The 19,396-nt window shown below is 38.3% G+C and overlaps 1 long non-coding RNA gene across 1 annotated transcript in view; it reads left to right on the forward strand.

Moving 5' to 3' along the window:
* Window positions 1-8,401: 8,401 nt before the first annotated feature.
* The window catches only part of LOC111184389 (uncharacterized), a 101,623-nt gene continuing 90,628 nt past the window's right edge, over window positions 8,402-19,396 (forward strand). Inside the window, exon 1 of the long non-coding RNA XR_016392724.1 lies at window positions 8,402-18,567. This is a non-coding gene — a long non-coding RNA (uncharacterized LOC111184389). The remainder of the gene's footprint in view (window positions 18,568-19,396) is intronic.

The following is a 19,396-nucleotide window of genomic DNA, read 5'->3' on the forward strand; positions in this document are numbered from 1 at the left end:
CTCACTTATATGGAGTCATATATTAAACCTCAATTGACTGGCACCATGTTCTCAGTTTATTTAGGGAATTTTTGGTGCCTGTTATGGTCTGGCACTCTGGCAGCTGTCTAGCTTACCAACATCTTAATTCAACTTTGATTGGATGACATGATTATTGGAAAGATACATAATAAAATTAAGTGGAGCTTAAATGTCTGGGATACAGGACTCTTAAGTTCATCCCAGCCCTAAAATACTGTAGTAGAAAATTACAAGATAATTTGGTATTCAGAGATACACAGAAACATCTTGACTGAAACCATTCAGCTAACCAGTTGATCTGTCTTCTTATGTTTCTTGAAATTAGGACAAAATGGTTAGAGCTACAGACCAATTACCAGAAAGAAGAGTCAGTAAAATTCACGCACTGTTCTTCTTCCTTTTGTTCTGTCTCTCAAAAGATTTGTGTTAGTTTTTGATTATAGAATCTTCCAAATGAAAATGATTGCATTTATAACTTTTCCGAATAAAATTAAAAAAAAAATTTGAAGTTGATATCCAGAGTGGAGAATAAGCACTCTGTTTCATTACTAATGTAACTTGTGACTTCTAATTAAGACAGAGGCAGTTTGCTGAAGAGACAGCTTGGGTGAAGTGTAAACAGAGGGTGGTTTGTAACTTGCAGGTGGAGTTTTCCTGTTTTTGCCTCTAGTCAGCTTTTTATTTTAAATCATTTAACCATGAAAACAATGTGTGTGTGTGTGTGTGTGTGTGTGTGTGTGTGTGTGTATTTTAAGTTACTTCTTATAACATATTCCAATCAAACATTTATCAGGGGATAAATAGAATGCTTTTTTTTGGTCTATTAGTGACCAGGGATCTGCTGTGGTTCACTCCTACTTTTTGCCGGCTGGGTGTTATAACTGGTCTACAACTGGGATTGCCCTATGATCTTGACTTTGGTAATGCAGGAATATCATTAGCTCAGCTCCCTAGTATAATTCTGATTGAGAACTTGGTCATGGCCCATGCTAATTATCCAGGAGCCAGAAAACAAATTTGCAACTTATTTGGGCTTATTTGCTCTTCACTACCACATTAAGTAGGAAAACTATGAAATAGTAGAGATAAACTTATAAAGAAGGAAACTGTACCTATATGAAGAAAACTGTAACATCTGTTGAAGTCCATTAACCAATCTGAAAGACACTGTGCTCTTGAATGGGAAGACTCAATAACATAAACTGTCAATAATACCAAATTAATACATATATTTAATGCAACTTCAACTAGAATCTCAATATTTTAAGAATACATTGGATAAAATGATACTAAGTATTAGAATGTAAAAGAATTTACCACAAAAGGTAGCCAAAAATGTTAAGATGAACAGTGAGAATAAATTTGTCTTAATACATATTAAGACATTAATCCATTAGTAACAAATAATATGGGTTGGTATAGTATCAGAATTTTATATATATATATATATATATATATATATAAAATAGAGAGCTCAAGGCAGTATACAAGGGATTTAATATATGGCAGTTTTCTGGGAACACATGTTGCATTTAATAAATAGTATTAATACAGCTGGTTATTTATTTTGAAGAAAGTGAAAGTGGGCTCTTCATTCCTTTTATCATATACAAGATATAAATTCCAACAGGAATAAGGATTTAGATATTATGTATTCATTGAAATAAGTTATTAACTCTCTACCCTCTACCAGCTGAGTTGGAGAGATTTTCAAAAAGTAGAGATAAACCATGCCAGTCCCCACCCACTCCACCACACACACACAGTGAAAGCCACAGAAAACTATCTTCCAGGTTTCTAACACTGGTTATCTTGATGAAAATGTGATGACTCATAGCAAGGTAGAGGGAAGACAAGGAAAATAAACACATAAGCAAATAAGTAAAGAAATAAAGTTGTTCACAATAAAAAAAATACCTTGGGTGATATAAAAGTGTGTGTGTGTACAGATGCATAGAGACCCATGAGGCAATGATCACTAAAGTATTAATGGTGGTTGTTGTAGTGTTAAGGAATTTCTGATGATTTTTGCCTTCTTCATTATGCTCTTCTGTATTGATTAAATTTTATTCATAAACAACATTTACAACTATATAAGCAGAAAAACAACTGACACAGTTTTTCTGACTGGAGGGCAGTCAGACCTGAGGGATAACAGGAGGAAAAGTGCAGGGTTTTACATTTGCAAAAGAAGATACTAAGTCACTATGTAATTCAGCCACTGTTAATAGTTTTGCCTATCTAAAAATAGACATGCTAAGAAAAAAAATCACAATTTGTTATAGAATATGAAGCTTTTACTTGTTTTCTCTAAGCATTTTTGCAGTGTTTGTGGAGAAAGAGGGATAAGCTTATAACAAAGGGAGGAACATAATTTTTGCTGCCTCTATAGCTGTGATAATTTTGTACTGTGTCAGTTAAGCTTGGTCTATATTTCCCATTGTTCTTTTTCCTGTTTGGTTCTGGGTTAGAGTTGCCACAAGAGAAATATGAATGAGATTTGGGAGGCAAAAGCGAAGCAGCAGCCATTACACTGTGATATATGTGCCTAATGAACTTATGAATATTGCTCAATAGATTTAGACATTACCAAATAGTTTTTTAGTATTTGTAGTAAAACGAAATGAGGAGAGAGAAATGAACTCAAGAAGGAACCTTTCTGAATATAATTTAGAGAAATTTAAGGAACAGTTTTAAAGCAAAATTAGAGGAAATATAAAGAAGTCAGGAGTTTCTGTGTTAGGAAAATAAAATTGTTTCTCATCTTCAATGTCTCATCTTCAAAAATTCTCAAAGTCAGTGATGACATCAGAAAAAGATCAAATCCAGGATGGTACAAATAAAGATCTCAAGAATATGCCTGTAAGATTCTTTGTTATGACCATAGAAAAATGTAAGGGTGTTTTTTCTTTTTAGTTTGACATTAAGTTCTATTTGTTGAGAGGCTATTTTTTAAATGACAGAAAGTCTAATCTACATCCAAGATAATCTTTTTTTAAAAGAATTTTATTTTAGATTGGAGTATAGTTGAGTAGCAATGTTGTGTTAGTTTCAGGTGTACAGCAAAGTGATTCAGTCATACCTATACATGTATCTATTCTTTTTCAAGTTCTTTTCCCATTTTTGTTACAGAATATTGAGCAAAGTTCCTTGTGCTATACAGTAGGTTAAGGGTGTGCTTAATAGAACTTCTAAGAATATTCTGGTATATCTTTTCTGCTAGAAAGTAGAGCCTGTGAGGAACCTTAAGAGTTTGACTCAGATATTTTCAACTAGACAGACTTCTAAGTATGCTAAGGTCACTGTCCCATGGGATCTTGGTGCATAGGCCAAGTCTTTTTTGGAAAGAAATTGGGGTGTGACTTTTGTTGAATGGAGTGGATTATAATTTGACACACGGGAAGCCCCTAAAGCTTTGAAAGAATTGTATAAACTTGGAATGAAAGGGATGAGGTTATACAAATGAAAAGTTTTTGTTTTCTTAACCTGCAGGAGGCAAGCTGAAAAAATTAGTTATAAGGATGGTTATTCTCATGGGGAAAGAAGGATGACTCAGAGGGCCAGAACCAAGATCCCAGAAGGAGCAACCAAAAGCTCCAGTGAATCATTCTCAGGAAATAGGACTGTGCCATGATCAAGGAACTGGTGACCCATGCCCAAATGGATTTCAGAACTATTATGGACCTGCTGTGTCCTTCCCATCTAGCCTCTTTGTGACAGGGAGTATCTATTTCAGTTATCCTATGCCTTCTCACCATCGTGTGGGGTGTGCATGTGGCAGATAATTTGTCTTTTAGTTAACAAGTCTTCAGATTGTTAAGAACTATACTGGAAGAACTAAACCTGAGGAAACAACACATCTGATTTAAATGACAAGATTTTGGCCCTCAAGTCTGAGCCTTAGGTCACAGTGGGATGAGAATGCTGGGAGTCTTAAGAGAGTGAGTGGGAGGAGCATGGATTTTGGTGGCCAAAGGGTAGATTGTGATAGATAGTAAAATATTACCCTTGTGAATTCTATTCCTCTTTACATATACATGCTGCTACTCATGTCAAGGGGTTGAGTTTAATTTCTTTCCCCTTGAATCTGGGCTGACCTCAGTAACTTGCTTGACCAATAGAATGTGGTGGAAATGATGTTATAGGACTTCTGAGGCTGGATGATAAGAAGCTTTACAGCATCTGCCTTGGTCTATGGTGATGCTTGCTTATGAGACATCTCCTCTTAGAAACTCGCTGCTGCTGTGAGAAGCCCAAGAGACACAGGGAGGCCACTTGCAGGCACTCCAGTTGAACACTCCCGCTGAGCTCCCTCCATGAGCCAGCATCACTGCCAACTTGGATGAGCAGCCTGGCTGAGCTTAGCCACTGTCTTACTCCAGTTGCATGAGAGACCCCAAGCAAGTGCCACCCAGCAGAGCTCAGTCAATCAATAGAACCATGAAAGACTGTAATAAAATGCTTAAGCCACTAGATTTTATGTTGCTTTATTACATAGCAATAACAAAACAGTAACCATTTTCCACACCTTGCACACCTTTCCCATGTGGAATACCTTGCTGTGACACTTTTCTAGCATTCCACAAACAAACCTTTAATCTGGATTCTCCTTCAAAACTCTAAATAAAGTTTACTCTCTCCTTTACTGAGTAATTCACTTGTTTCTGACTCTCTCCTCTGCACTTGAGATATAATTTGTCTCATTTTAATTTGCACTTGGTTACATTTTGTTTTCAAAAGTCCTTGATTAATTCTCAGCTGGTGTATCCTCTGCTTTTTCTATTTAGTTGTAGATTTCGTAAGACAGACTCAATCTCCTATTTTCCTCCTCACAGCCTCCCCTTCACAGTCCCCAAGTTTACACTGATCACTCAATAATTTTAACTGCCTAAATCTCTTCTAGATTGCTTTTTAGAACTGGATGGACAACACTCTCTGTTGTCCTAGCAGCCCTACTGAACTGGCTTACTATCAACTGTTACTCACCCCATGAAATTTTCTGTTCTATACCACATTAATGGCATGGTATTCTGGTGACTACTGACTAATCTTGAGCTGCTATTAATCTGTTTCCTTATTTTTCCCTGATCCTGTCTTGACCTGTTCGATCTACCCACCTTCCTCATTTCTTACCTGTGGCCCTGGTAGTTTTTCCTGTCTTAGGCCAAGCTTTTTCCTATCTTAAGACCTTTGTCTTTGGGGTTCCTTCAACCCTGACTTCAATCCTTCAATCTTTTCATTTCTTCTCTTCCTTGGCTTCTTTATACCCTTCTGCTCTCAGATCAAAATGTCATATCCTCAGAGAACTTTTCTGACCACCCACCCCAAAGTAGCTCCAAACTCCACTCCTGTCTCTATCCATTTATTTGGCTTTTCTTCATTGTGTTAATCATTACATGGGATTATCCTCCTCGTTTGTTTGTTTAATCTATGGCTTCTCTTAATCTTGTTTGCCCTCCTCTCTCACTAGTATGTGAGGTCCAAGAGAGAAGAATTCTTTTTTTTTTTGGTTGTTTATTTCAGTTATATATAGCTACATGTTCAGAGTATGGCAGATTGCCTGGTGCATAGCAGATATTCAATAAATATTTGTTGAGTGAATAAATAAACTCATATTCTTCTCCCCCATCAGCACTGGGTGAGCCTTGGGGAACCAGCTCTATCCAGGAGTTCTTGATTCTGCCTACTGGGAACTGCAGTGACAGCACCTGGGCTGACTGGTGGGAGGGGTAACAATGGGGAAGGAAACTACTGTAACAAGTTTAAAGAAGTTCAACTCATTCTGCTAAGGTTAAATTAAAAATATTGGAGTCATATTTCTTATTAATATTTTTGTGCTTAAAATCTGTGTTTATGATTCAGTGAGCCAGAATTGGGATGACTGAGTGTCAAAATGAAATATTTTATTTTAAATTATGTTTATTACTTTGCCAGTTGGAGCAAGTTTAAAAAATTTTAAGGATAAGTATTTTTATTAACTTAAACAATAGGCAGAATATTTGCTTTCCACATATATATTTATCCACATATATATTTATATATATAATGGAATCAGTTGTTAATCTTAACTTACCTGGTGTCATATAGGTAATTTTCTTTCTGAGTGTGTAGCATTATAGATTCCAGAGGAAGTACATATTTTTCAAGGTTCTACAAGGAGAGTTGCCTGTAATAAACTTGGAAATCTTTATTCTTTACAAACATGTAAGTCTGTCACTTCTTAAGCTCACCCATATCCTATGTTCTTCTTCCAGGCACATAGGAGGATTATGTTTTCTCCCAACCTTGCAGTTAGGAAAAGCCATGTAACTAGTTCTGGCCGATGGGCTATGAGCACAAGAGACTTATAATTTAGTCACATAATCACTGTCTCAGGACCTGCAGCTCTTTCTTCTACAGTGTCTTGGGAGGGTTTATACTCCAGATGATGCAGCTATGAGATGGTAGGGCCTCCACAAACCAGGCTCCCTCAGTGACTCTCTGGTGACCTATGTGGAGTATGTAGAATGGGTCCCTGAGCCACTGAGTCCCTAAATGACTGTCTGTGGACCTGTTTGGGGTACATAGAATGAACCAAAAAGTATTGTGTTTGGCCACTGAGACTTTGTGGTTGGTTATTACTGCATTGTAGCCGATTCTAAATGCAAAATATAGTTGACAAATGGAACTGAGGTTGATTTTTATTAGCTTATCTCTAGTAGAAAAGATTTATAAATGTTTAAGGAATCACTTTAAACTATTTTGCTAATTTTTTTAAAGAACAAAGAAATTTGTATGATGTATGTCTGAATTTAATAACGGGGAATACTTTGTTGTCAAGTTTTTCTTGATAGTATTGAAGAAAAAACTGTGTACTTAAGTACCTGGTGATAGCATTACGGATGCTTGATCATATGTGGATACAGAGGAAGAAGCTCTGGGTCTTCTGTGGCTTTAATTCACAAAAGCATCTTTTAATTCCACTTAAAAGTAGCTGTAGCTACTGTCACTTAAGATATTTTTTCAGCTTTCATTGTGCGATGGAAATTAACATTTTTATTAGCACAAATTATTCTTGTTTACTAATTCCAGAAATGTCCAAAAGCAAGAACAGCCTTCTGGGCTGTTCAACTTTGGAAGAGAATAGAATAGTAAATCAACGGGTGGATAGGACCATATATCATATTAAACACAGGGAATTCACCACAAAATCATTACACTAAAAAGCGACAATTTTGATTGATTAAAATGGTATGGGCTGGATAATGTTAAATCACTCTGAGTGATATGACATTATAATTTTATACAGCATATTTCTGCCAAGACAATGAAGGTAAAAGGCATTGTCATCAGATGATAATAGACAATAAGAAGAATCCTGATGTTAGATTTATTACCTGGTTTAGATTTAGAAAGAAGTAATTCTTGTCCTGTTCCACTTATCAAGTGACTGTAAATTCAGTGATGATGTAAAATTCTAAGGCAGAGCCACTTACAGGTTTGACAAAGTGCCAGCTATAAAGTATTTATTGTTCTCAGTGTTTCTGTCTTACACACTTAAATATTTATCATAAACATAAGTCCCTCTGATAAATGTTTCTGATCTTTGTGGCTAGATTTTTTTTTTAACATCTAGATTTTTCATCAGAAAGTACATCTACATTTTTATTATGTTAATAACTTTGAGCTGATCATTTGAAAGGGTAATAGGTGAGTTTTAAAATTTTGTTCCTTTAGCTTCTGTTTTCTTAAAAAATATTTATTTATTTATTTGGTTGCACTGGGTCTTAGTTGTGGCAGGCGGGCTCCTTAGTTGTGGCTCGCCGGCTCCAACTAATTTACAGTTAGGTCCCCACAGTTGCTTAAATTCATGGATTAAAAGTGAGAAAGCTTTTACATTTGGAACATTTTCTGACTCAAGGATAAGGAAGGTTAGTATGAAGCTAAGTTCTCTGACCCTGTAATAATTTATGTGGAACATTCAGTATCAGTGTCATTTTCTTGAATATCAAAGGCTAAAGATTATTTTGAATAAATCTAAACTTAAAAGAAGGCTCTGGGAAATATGACATGTCCATTGAGCAGGCTGTTTCATAGAAGGAGAACAATTAGTTGAATTCAGGGACATTTCTTCAATTTTAGCCATCTCTGTGAAAGAACAACAGGGAGGGCTGGCTGTCAAAGTTACATCTGTCACTCAATTTTGTTTTAACTTTCAGTTTTATATTCCCTCGAGATAAATCCTTCAAGGCCATAATAAATAATTCTCCAAAATAGCATATAGCAAAGAAAGAATGCTATTTCTGATCTTCATCTGGGCTTTATCTTAGGAGTTATAAAGACAAATCCTTAGTTTTGGACTAATTTTGAATTGTTGTCTGTATTGGAGAGTTGGGTTCCCTTTGCTAAGAAAGTGTTTAAATTTCCTAGTTTAAATTTACTTCAACAGGACTTCTGAGGGCTTTCCTGGTGGCGCAGTGGTTGAGAGTCCGCCTGCCTATGCAGGGGACACGGGTTCGTGCTTCGGTGTGGGAAGATCCCACATGCCGCGGAGCGGCTGGGCCCGTGAGCCATGGCCGCTGAGCCTGCGCGTCCGGAGCCTGTGCTCCGCAATGGGAGAGGCCACAACAGTGAGAGGCCCGCTTAGCGGGGGGGAAAAAAAAAAAAGGACTTCTGAGAATTGTGATGGTTTATCAGACATTATTAAGGGATCGGGCTTAGGAAAGAGAGGAACCCAGCAATTTCCATACTGCGCTATGTTGGAGGAGTGGAAGTATTTCAGGGCAAGGGCACACACAAGGACAAATTCTGACCACTCACAAATTACCTTACTCATTGTGCCAGTTGGGGTGTTTGGACTGTGTATGACACAGTAGTTTTTGTCTAAATTCTGGAACAAAATAAAACAAAGGCAAAGTCAAGAAAGTTTGGAGTCCTTATTTGTGTGAAAGGAAAGAAAGAATAAAAGTGATGAAGATCCTGTAAATAGGTAAACTTTATAACATGTGTTGAGAACAAAAAAAGCATTTCAAATGTTGAAATGTGTCTGCTGAAGGAAAACTTAAAATTGTCCTCCCCATGGCTCAGGACTGTTAGCATTTGTGAGGGAAATCCGAACCCCTACTGAGGAGACAAGATCACTTTCATAATTCTTTATGAGCCAGACCTCTGTTTTAAGAATTAGTTCGAAGGGGCCCAGGGAGTTGGGCTATCCTAACTTCATAGTTTGAAAATGTTTCTTTCTAGTTGGATAAATTCTTATTCTGCATTAGCTGAGTGAATTTCCACCCTTCTTTACCTAGGGCTGTTCTTGAGTCTTGGGAGACTGACTTAGAGCGAATAAAATGTCATATAAAGCTGTTGGTGTCCACACAAGATGTGGGCTGATTATAGACCTGCCACAGGACCATTGGGCAGCAGCACAAGAGCAAATAGGATTGGTGAATATTGAAATTCTAACTAAAAATTGGTCCTTTAATTAGCTACTTAATTGTGAATGTTTGATATCCTTAAATTGTTGCTTTTTATTTATTATTATTAATTAATTTATTTATGTATTTATGGCTGCGTTGGGTCTTCGTTGCTGCACGTGGGCTTTCTCTAGTTGTGGCACGTGGGCTTCTCATTGTGGTGGCATCTCTTGTTGCGGAGCACAGGCCCTAGAGCGCGCGGGCTTCAGTAGTTGTGGTGCATGGGCTCAGTAGTTGTGTCGCGCGGGCTCTAGGGCGAGCAGGTTCAGTAGTTGTGGCCCATGGGCTCTAGAGCACAGGCTCAGTAGCTGTGGCACGCGGACTTAGTTGCTCCGCGGCCTGTGGGATCCTACTGGATACACATCAAACCGTGGATCAAACGGTGTCCCCTGCATTGGCAGGTGGATTATTAACCACCACGCCACCAGGAAAGCCCCTAATTGTTGCTTTTTAAAACTGAGATTGTTTTGAAGCTTAATTTTTGCTGTTTGTGTTATCACATATCTATTCTATCTTTCTATCCATCAATCCATCCTATACTTTTTGACATATTTCAGAAATAAGTTGCAGATACCAATCAGTAGTCTTTCTCCCTAAGCACTTCAACACAATGAACATTAGAATTCAGTATATGTGTTTTTTTTGAGGTAAGATTTGTATACAGTGAAATTCTCAAGTCTTAAGTGTACAGTCTTGGCAAATGAATACTCCTGTATAACCCAAACCACTTCCTGTCACCCAGAAAGTGTGTCCTTGCACCCCTTCCCAGTCAATCCCTAATCCCGTCCTACTGTTGTGATTTTTTTCAGGGCAGATTAGTTTTGCTGTTCTAGAACTTCATATAAATGGAATCATTCATAGCCACACTGTTTGTAAGATATTCACTGAGCAGCTTTTTAAAATTCAGCTGTATCATTATGAGTATCATAGTTCATTTCTTTTTATTGTCAAGTGGTATTACCTTAAATGTAGTGACTGTAATTTCTTTATCCATTCATCTGTTGATGGATGCCTGTTTCAAGTTTTTGACCATTGTGAGTAGAGCCACTACAAGTCTTTATGTGGCCAAATGTTTTCATTTCTCTTGGGTACATACTTTAGGGTAGAACTTCTGGCTGTAGAATAGGTACGTGTTTAGTTTTGTAAGTGTTTCCCTAGGCTGCTAAAGCCTTTTTTCCTCAAGTCCCATCTTTAATGATTTTAATCTTTTAGTTCCTCTAGGCCATATTGTACTTCTCTGAAGTCAGGGCCTGAGATAAGTACAGGAATATTGCTTTTGTGATAATGCAACAAGCCTGGGCTGGGCTGGGAGAAGGAGGAGGAAGCACTGCTCTGAATTATTTCAGAGCCTTCAGTGCATTACTGTGGTCTCTTCATGATAGGTAGAGGATATGCTACATTATACTACTGTGACCCAGTCGACAGACGAAGCTCCACCCACAAAATGTGGTACAAGAGGCTAAATATGATGTAGTGTAATGGTGCCTGTGTTTGCCCTAAGTCTATAAGCCTATTGAAGACATTAGTGGCTATAAGTATAGAAAAATATGCATACAGTTCTATAAGTTAAGTTCATGTACTTTAGATTTCTACTACTCAGATTCAGCATATATATATTTTGCACTTCATCGAATACATGCTTATCCTTCTCTATAAGCAGTATAAACAAGACCCTGGTTTATAAATTTGTCAACTTTTCCTAACCATAAAAATTGGCTAATATATGGCAAGACCATAGCCAATGCAAATCTAAACTCTTTTTTATTAACACAGGATAAAACCTTTCTAAAACTGGTGCATGCCTGTGAAGTTTCCACAAAGTAGAAAATACATATGCTTTTCTAATTTCTTTTTATAAATAAACGTCATGATTGTTGGGATTTTCTAGATGTAAGTTTTTTCACGGGCTCTGGATGCACATGCTCAGCGGCCATGGCTCACGGGCCCAGCTGCTCTGTGGCACATGGGATCCTCCCAGACCGGAGCACGAACCCGTGTCCCCTGCATTGGCAGGCGGACTCTCAACCACTGAGCCACCAGGGAAGCCCCTAGATATAAGTTTTTAATGACTTTACCTATTCTTGCCTAACTTATTTCCTTTTTTCTCCCTTGACTGTTTAACTATAGGATCCTTTTTTTTACCAGCACTGTTCTAAAGGACTCGTGATTACATTGACTCACCTGGATAATTCAGGAGACTGTCCCTATTTTAAGGTCAGCTGATTAACAAACTTACTTCCACCTGCAACTTTAATGCCCCTTTGCCATGTAACTTGCCTTATTTACAGGTTCTGGGAATTGGGATGTGTGTGAGAGGGTATTATTCTGTCTACCACACATGACTTACTTATGAGCTTCATTTAATTATCAGAAATCAATTCATTTTGTGATCAAAGTTATTTGCTACTCTTTGCTATCTCATTCCCAACTGGAATCCTGAGTGGTTCTCACTTGGACAGAAAGCTCCATGGCTCTACCCGTCTTGCTTTGGTTGTACTGTTGAGAGCAGAAACTTTAGACCCTGGGTCTGGCATTTGCTAGGATGTCCTCTAGTGTATCCTGCTTCTTCCCAGACAAATTGCTAAAGGGACCTCCCCCCCACCGACCCCCACCACGAGGTGGGGCAATTAGCAAGGTGCCAGGACGCACAGATTGGTTAGAAATTAAAGGACAGATTACAGCACCATCTCAGCAGGGTACATCCTATACACAGCAGCCCTCCTTTTTCACTTATAATTTCTCTAGACTGAGTCCCATGCTTCGAGCCTCTGCCTTAAATTGGCTTCACACTTTGAACCACCAAAGGGCGACCTGTGCCTTACGAGGCTCCCTAGGGCTTAGCTTAGCGCTGAGCACAGAGTAAACCCTCTGGACCCTGTTCTGCCGGCATCTGTGGGTGGAAACACAAGACCATACCCTCTCTTCAGACAAAGTTTAAGCATCTTAAATTAAAAGTTTACAAATCTCTAGCTACTTAAGATGATTAAGAGTCATTACAAGCAATATTATTTTATAGTAAGTAAAAAAAAATATATGGGGCTTCATCTTGTGTGATGAAGACAAGGCTGAGTGCTCTGTCATCTGTTTAGGCCCAAGGAATCAGCTACTCAGAGATCCCAAATATGGCCGGGGACCTTTAGAGGAAGAGTTTCTGTAACCTCATTAATTCTGAGTTCCAGGTTCCCTGGAGAAAGTAGAGTGAAGTGTCTGACATTTTATGAAGACAAATTTTCTCAGTAGGGTTCACTCAAAGTAGAATTTCTCTGCTATTAGCTTTATTAAGCTTCCTGGACATTTGGGGGAAGAATTCTAGATGGCATGCAGTCATTTTCTTATTCCACAGCCTCTCCTAAAATCAGACATGTTAAGGAACAGTTGGTGACTTGGACCACAAGAAATATGTTGTGTTATTAAACATTCTATTTGTCATAAGACAATGCTTAGCTTTCTATGTGGGAGGATTTGCCATCCTGGAATTGAAGGTTCTAAGGCTCAGACCAGCCAAAATAATTCAGGAAAAAATAATAATTGACCTCAAAAACCTTTAATGATGAGATCCTGAAATTGCTCAAGATTCTTTTGGACACATGTGAAAAAATCCAGTTCAAATTACCTTGAGCAGAAAGGAAATGTGATGGTTTTTGTAGCGGGAATAGCTCACGTGCCTGAAGGAACTGCTAGAGGAACCAGGACCTCAGATCCTAGAAGGGGTCTCAGTACCACTGTGCTCACGGTCTCTCTCTATCCTGCTTTTATCTCTGCTGGCCTCTGATTGGCTTTGTTCTGCACACAGGCCCTTTCAAATGATGGAGAAGATGCCTGCTGAGCCCCAGTCCTGCCTCCCAGACTTAGCTCAGCAGCCTCAGCAGAGTGAGAGAACTCCTTTCTGCCAGTCCAGTTCTATGGAAGGACTCTGGTCTTCCTTACATCCTGTGGCAAATGCTCGCCAACAAACCTCTCTCGCCAGAAAGATGGGGCACCATGATTTGACCGTCCTGGCCCATGTTTCCTTGAGCCTTTCGCTTACCTATTGGTAGGAAGCACCCTGAGAAGAAGGTTATAAGTCAGAGGGGCCAGGACTAGGGTGAGGAGAGTGAGGCACTGATTTCAGATGCAAGATATAAGATGACATCTAACAATTCAGAAATCAAGAGAAATAATGTTTTAATGCAATGTTTAAAAAAAGTCAAATCAGCCACCTATGCCTTAAGGATTGCCTGCCTGTTTTGGTTCATAAAGTTTTATTGGAATCAGGGCTGAGATGGGGGTGGACCAGTGAGGTAGGGTGATGTGAGTGCAGGGTCAGAGTCCATCTTTGTTTAAAACTGATATTTTGTTCAAAAGTCTTTGCGGAAAAACATAAAATGTAAGATGTAAGAGTCACAGAAGCAGCTTGTTAGGGTTTAAAAAGGCTAATTTGATACTCTTTTCCTCTGCCTGAGTTTAGATGAGAGATCCACATATACCTATCATGTTAGGGAGATAACATTTTTTTTTTTTTTTAGATTTTGTTTATTTTCCTCCTGTCCTACAGGATAATCTTTTTTTTTTTTTTTTTGCTGCACTGCACAGCTTGCAGGATCTCAGTTCCCTGATCAAGGATTGAACCCGGGCCATGGTAGTAAAAGCCCAGAACCCTAACCACTACACCATCAGGGACCCCCCCCAACATTTTAAAACATTACCTTTTTTTTTTTTTTCCTGATAAAGCTTTTGGAGAAAGTGGTTTCATAACGATCCACTGACCTCCTCCTTACCCATTGGCTATGACACTGGGGACGGCACACCTGAAGCGAGGGAAGGTCAGGTGTTTAGAGGAGTTCCTTCCATTTGCCTGGCTGCCTGGTTTACACTGGTTCAGGGCAGCAGGAAAGAAAATCCCTGCTCTTCATTCCTTTTAGATTTTAGTAAATAAGCACCACCTGCCAATCAGGGCAATCTGGTAATTCACGGAAGGAAAATGGGGCGAGAGGTGAGGGGTGCTACCAGAGGGTCTCTTTGTCTGGAAACAAGGAGTCAGAAAGAAAAGTTGCCACTAATAATGACTTGAAAGCACCTATTCTGCATTTACTTTCAAATATCTGAAAACCCTGTTTTCCTCAAATAAAATAGATCTGTGGGTCGTCTTTGGAGTAAAGGCTGCCATTTATACTTCTGCTTAAGGCTAGACAGCGTACATCTGAACATCTCCACTTCCCAGCTACCGTCAGGGTTGTAAACTGCTGGTGATTACTGAGTACCTCCTCGAGGAAACTGCTCAGTGCTGTATTCTGGCTATGGAGTCGTGCCCTAAAGGAGCTTAAATCCAGTCGAGACGGGGGTGGATATTAGTGACCAAGGTGTGAGTCAGGAACCCAGTGACTGCTCCGAACCAGAGAAAGGAGAAATTGGGAGGATGCAGTGTTAAGAAAGTTGTCATGATGGAGGATGGACTTAGTCAAGCCTTGAAGGAAGGGTGCTCCAAACAAAGGGAACAGTGTGAGTAAAGTTACAGGACTTAGAATATACGTGGGGTATTTGGGAACTGGTAGGATATTTCACTGGTTGTGAATCTAGTGGAAGAAAGTTACCACAGCAAAAAAAAAAAAAGTTACCAAACACATTAAACACTTTCTACAGATCAAACTCTATGGTGCTTTTCATGTATCATTTAATTTAATCCCCTAAAACCCCTATGATGTAGGGACTAGCTCATTTTATCAATGAAGAAGCTGAAACTTCCAGTGGTTAAATAATGTTTCCTGGCTACATAGATAATATTTAAGACATAGGAATAAAATCCGGGTCTGTTTGACTTCAGTTTTCTTGTTCTTAACTTCTTCAATATGGTGAAGCTGAGGATAAGAAGGCAGGGAAGAGACAGGCTGGAGAGTCTGCCCCCAGGTTTGCTCAGTTGCACATGAAGAGCGAGAAGGCAAAATGAGATTGCTACTGGGCAGGTTTTGTGCTTGTGTGTGTTTTTAAAAAGTTTGTTCACTTATTGAATACTTGTTTTAATCATCCACGTTGTACATTCATAACATAGGTATGAGTAAAGAACCTGAGTAGAGCAAACACAGCCTTGATCTTGTTTTTTTGTCTCATGCAGGCAAGAGAGCCAAGCTAATCGGGAGCTAAAGGCAGTATAAAATTAAGTCTCCTAAAGAACACACAAAGTGCTAAGTTCTTTGTGTGCTTCCAGAGAAATGGGAGATACTCACTGAAATAACCTTTCATTTTCAATGTAGCAATTTCTATTTGTATAAGTAAATTGGAATAGATTAGCTAGTCTTACCACTTATCACCACTAGATGGCACCATGAGACTAAAGTTAAATGACTCTTTTAACTCCACGCTCCCCCGCGGCACCCCACCCATTTGTTTTTCACTGAAAAAGTGGATTAAGAAGTAATAAGAAGGCACACACTTTAAGGCAGAGGGCTTAAAAAAAGAATGCTTTTATCCTAAATATTATTTTTTATTCTACTGCATTACCTCTTGGAGAACATTATATCACTTGTGGAAAAATGAAGTAATTCACAATAGGTATCTGTTTAGAGTTAATATTTTAAATTAGTTTTGGTTTGAAAATATACTCATTCACTCAAAACTAGGTAGAGCTTTAGACCTAGACTTTGGGTTGTCAGTGTGTGATGGTATTTTAAATTGTGGTTTTAATAAAAAAAAAAGCAGACATAAGACAGTGTCCTGTGACTATTGCTAACCACATTTATGAAAACAGTATATCTTCAGAATGATATGGTGTTGGGGAGATGTTCTTTTGACTCTAAGCCTCAGTGAGTTTAATAGACGGTAGCTCAGCACCTTTTATGAATGCCATTTGACTCAAAGATATCTAGCTTGGTTAAAATTCACAGAATTTTATTGCCTAAATTATGTGATGAAGATTTTTCAAAAGGAGGAAGATTTTATTTTTTCCCTCTGCTGTTGTAGTCCTTGCCTTAATAAGCAGATTTTATTTTGGATAAAATACTTAGGATTTTGGACTTCTGATTTCACTTTTTAATATTTTAGAATGTTAATATTGTTTTATGATCATTTCCTCTATTCTAATGGTTTTATTATATTTCATCTCAGCTCTGACACATGAATCTCTTCTTCCTCCCTTCCTTTGCCTGAGATTCTTTCTCTGTTCTTCCTCTTTGGCTCCCTAGCAGAGCAAGTCCATCACAAGGGCCTCTCTACTGCATTCATGGTGCGTGAGTGCTTCCTTTTCCTTATTTTATTTACTCTTATGAATTTACTTTTTTATGTAGTCTTATCCTTTTCTTACCAGCTTTCTTTCTTAGCATCTTTCATTAACCTTAGATAACAGTAAAGAAGATGAAAATAGCAATAGTTTACTTCCCCCAATTTACCTTTCTCATCATTTTTGTGACTACGTGACACCAAAGCAACTAGTTGAGAAACCAATTTAGAGGACCAGCGGCTAGTTTTTACAACTTCCAATCAAACACTTACTTGGATTGATATTTATTCCCAGTGAAAAGACTGGATATTTGGATTCATATGGAATTAGCCTTTGTTTCTTTCCATTTCCCACAGTTCCTCAATTTTTCACTGTTACTACCCAATTTCATCCAACTATTTCCTACTGCCTTTAATTGAGTTTCTTCCTTACAGTTCTGAATCTTTGGAATTACACAGGACATAAGCACAGGGCTTACGTTTCTCAAGGCCCACTATTAAATAGTTTTTTTCTATCATGCAAGCAAGCATAGGACGAAACCAGTACCTCTGAGAGCTAGGTACAGGTTAACTCCTCCCTTTCATTAAAACTTCACTTTCTTTAGAACCTGATATTTGCCACATAGGGATACACTGTTCTTCCCAGTCCTGGAGACCTCATCTCACCTTGCACCCAGCTTTTCTTAGGTGTGGCCAGTGCTGGCTTGTTGCAGCCAGCCCGAAACTGTTTTCTTCCTTCTACATTAGGAGGAGATAGGTTTGAATGTTTCATCAATAATTAGATAACCAATATGCAGGATATACAGGGCATAAGGGAACCAATAACCAAATAACAATTATCAAATGGTTCCTGTGGAATGCAGTTAGGAAACATGGAGAATAGGACCAATATTACACAAAAGAGAACTAACTGAGATGTCACAAAGTTAAGCCCAATGTTAAGTCTACTTTAAACATCTGAGAGCAGTACAGGCCAGTTACAACTTTTGTTTGAATGAATCCATCTGGTAGGAACTTCTGTTGATATGCAGGGGAATCTAGGTCATTGCTACTCAGTGTGGTCCACGGACCAGCACCATCAGCATCCACGAGGATCTTTTTAGGAGTATGGACTCTCAGTCCCCATTCCTGACATACTGAATCAGAAGTTGCATTTTGGCAAGATCTACAGGTGATTGGCATGAACGTTATAGTGTGACAAATACTGATTTCGGTCATGATTAGAATGAAGACTGCTTTGTCTGTTTTAGTTCAGCTGCTTCAGACTTTGAGTGCCCCCCTCCCCTCCCCCCTCCCCCCTTGTCATTTCTCCTTCTCTCTCCCACTCTTCCTCCTCCTTTTTCTTCACTTTCATAAACCATTTGGGAGAATATTGTTAAAGAAAGAAGTTTCAAAATTTTTTTGAGACATCAGAAAAAAAGAAGAGCACCGCTTTAACTTTTTCCAACTCCTAACTGAGATTCTGTGCAAGAGGAAATGTAAAACAGCTCCAGTGGTTTGAGGAGCTATATGACTTCAACTTTGCTCTGTCATCCTCTGTGCCCAAATAAAGCGATTTTACACAAAGCCCCACTACGTTTATATTAATTTTCGATCATCTCCCCTGCCCCTTTCAGCTGTGAAATGACATTCTTTCTTTTCCCCAGTTTCTTTCTCCCAGGCCTCACCTCTGCTCACCGCCCCCACCCCTTCCAGCTGGTAACAGTTTATGAAGCACGTTGCGGTGTTAATACCCTGTTAAGGTGGTTTCAGCTGTTGGGTCTTGGCGATGTCAATGTCAGGACTGTTTCACCGTGAACTCTTGATGCTTAGGGTAAATCTGGGGCCGTGCTGAACTTCTCCCTTCTCACACTGCAGGAAGCCGTACAACTATAGGCGTCTCTTCCCATGATGTGGTGCTGCTGGCTGGGTAAGCAATTAGAACTATTCTGCTTCTAGTCAAATAATTAGGACAATTTTAAAACTTATTTAAAATTATTAGTGGACTAGACATGGCATTATTGGGATCCCCTGCTATTTTAAACTTCAGTGCAGTCAGGTATTGGAGTTAAGGATGGGATGAATCTTACAATCTTTATTTCTAACAGGTGACATGTAACATTTTAGAATTTATAACAAAGAAAAAAATAAAATAATTTTTTTCTCCAATTTTTTCATACTGGCATGTTGTTTAGAATTGTCTTCAACTTCATTAGGTTGTTTTAGTTTGGCGGTTGATATTTTAGATTTTAACAATAATATTTTAAGTATTTAAAAATTTTTTTTCAATGTAGCGTAGTTTCCTGAAAGCAACTTCTTTTCTTTTTCTTTTTTTTGTTCAAGAAATATACATTATCCAGATCTCCAACTGTGAGAAGAAAGAGGGATAAACTTTGGTGGTTCAAATCTAATATAAGCCAGTTTCACCTAAAATGCAGCATACCTAGTCTTTTTTTTTCCCCCTCCACAAAAGAATATGTAATGTGCAACATGTAATTTTTTTTCACACTCTTTTTTTTGGTTAATTTAAACATGCAATTTGGTCAGTTTTTACTCTTGCTTGCAAGGTTAACTATAGGCCAGCACTGTTTGTTTCTTTAATATTGACTTAACTTTGACTGCTGTTGACATTTTTTAAGGTCTATTTCTTTTAATACTACATAATTTAAGGGGAAAAATCAAGACTAATTAGTTGTTAATGAGAAACGTGTATAATGAGAAACAAATGTAACATTAATGTCATGTACAATGTATGTCTG

Source organism: Delphinapterus leucas, chromosome 3 (genome assembly GCF_059928025.1).
Source record: "Delphinapterus leucas isolate spDelLeu-1000000601 "Yukka" chromosome 3, BTC_Dleu_Yukka2, whole genome shotgun sequence".
NCBI classification, from domain to species: Eukaryota; Metazoa; Chordata; class Mammalia; order Artiodactyla; family Monodontidae; genus Delphinapterus; species Delphinapterus leucas.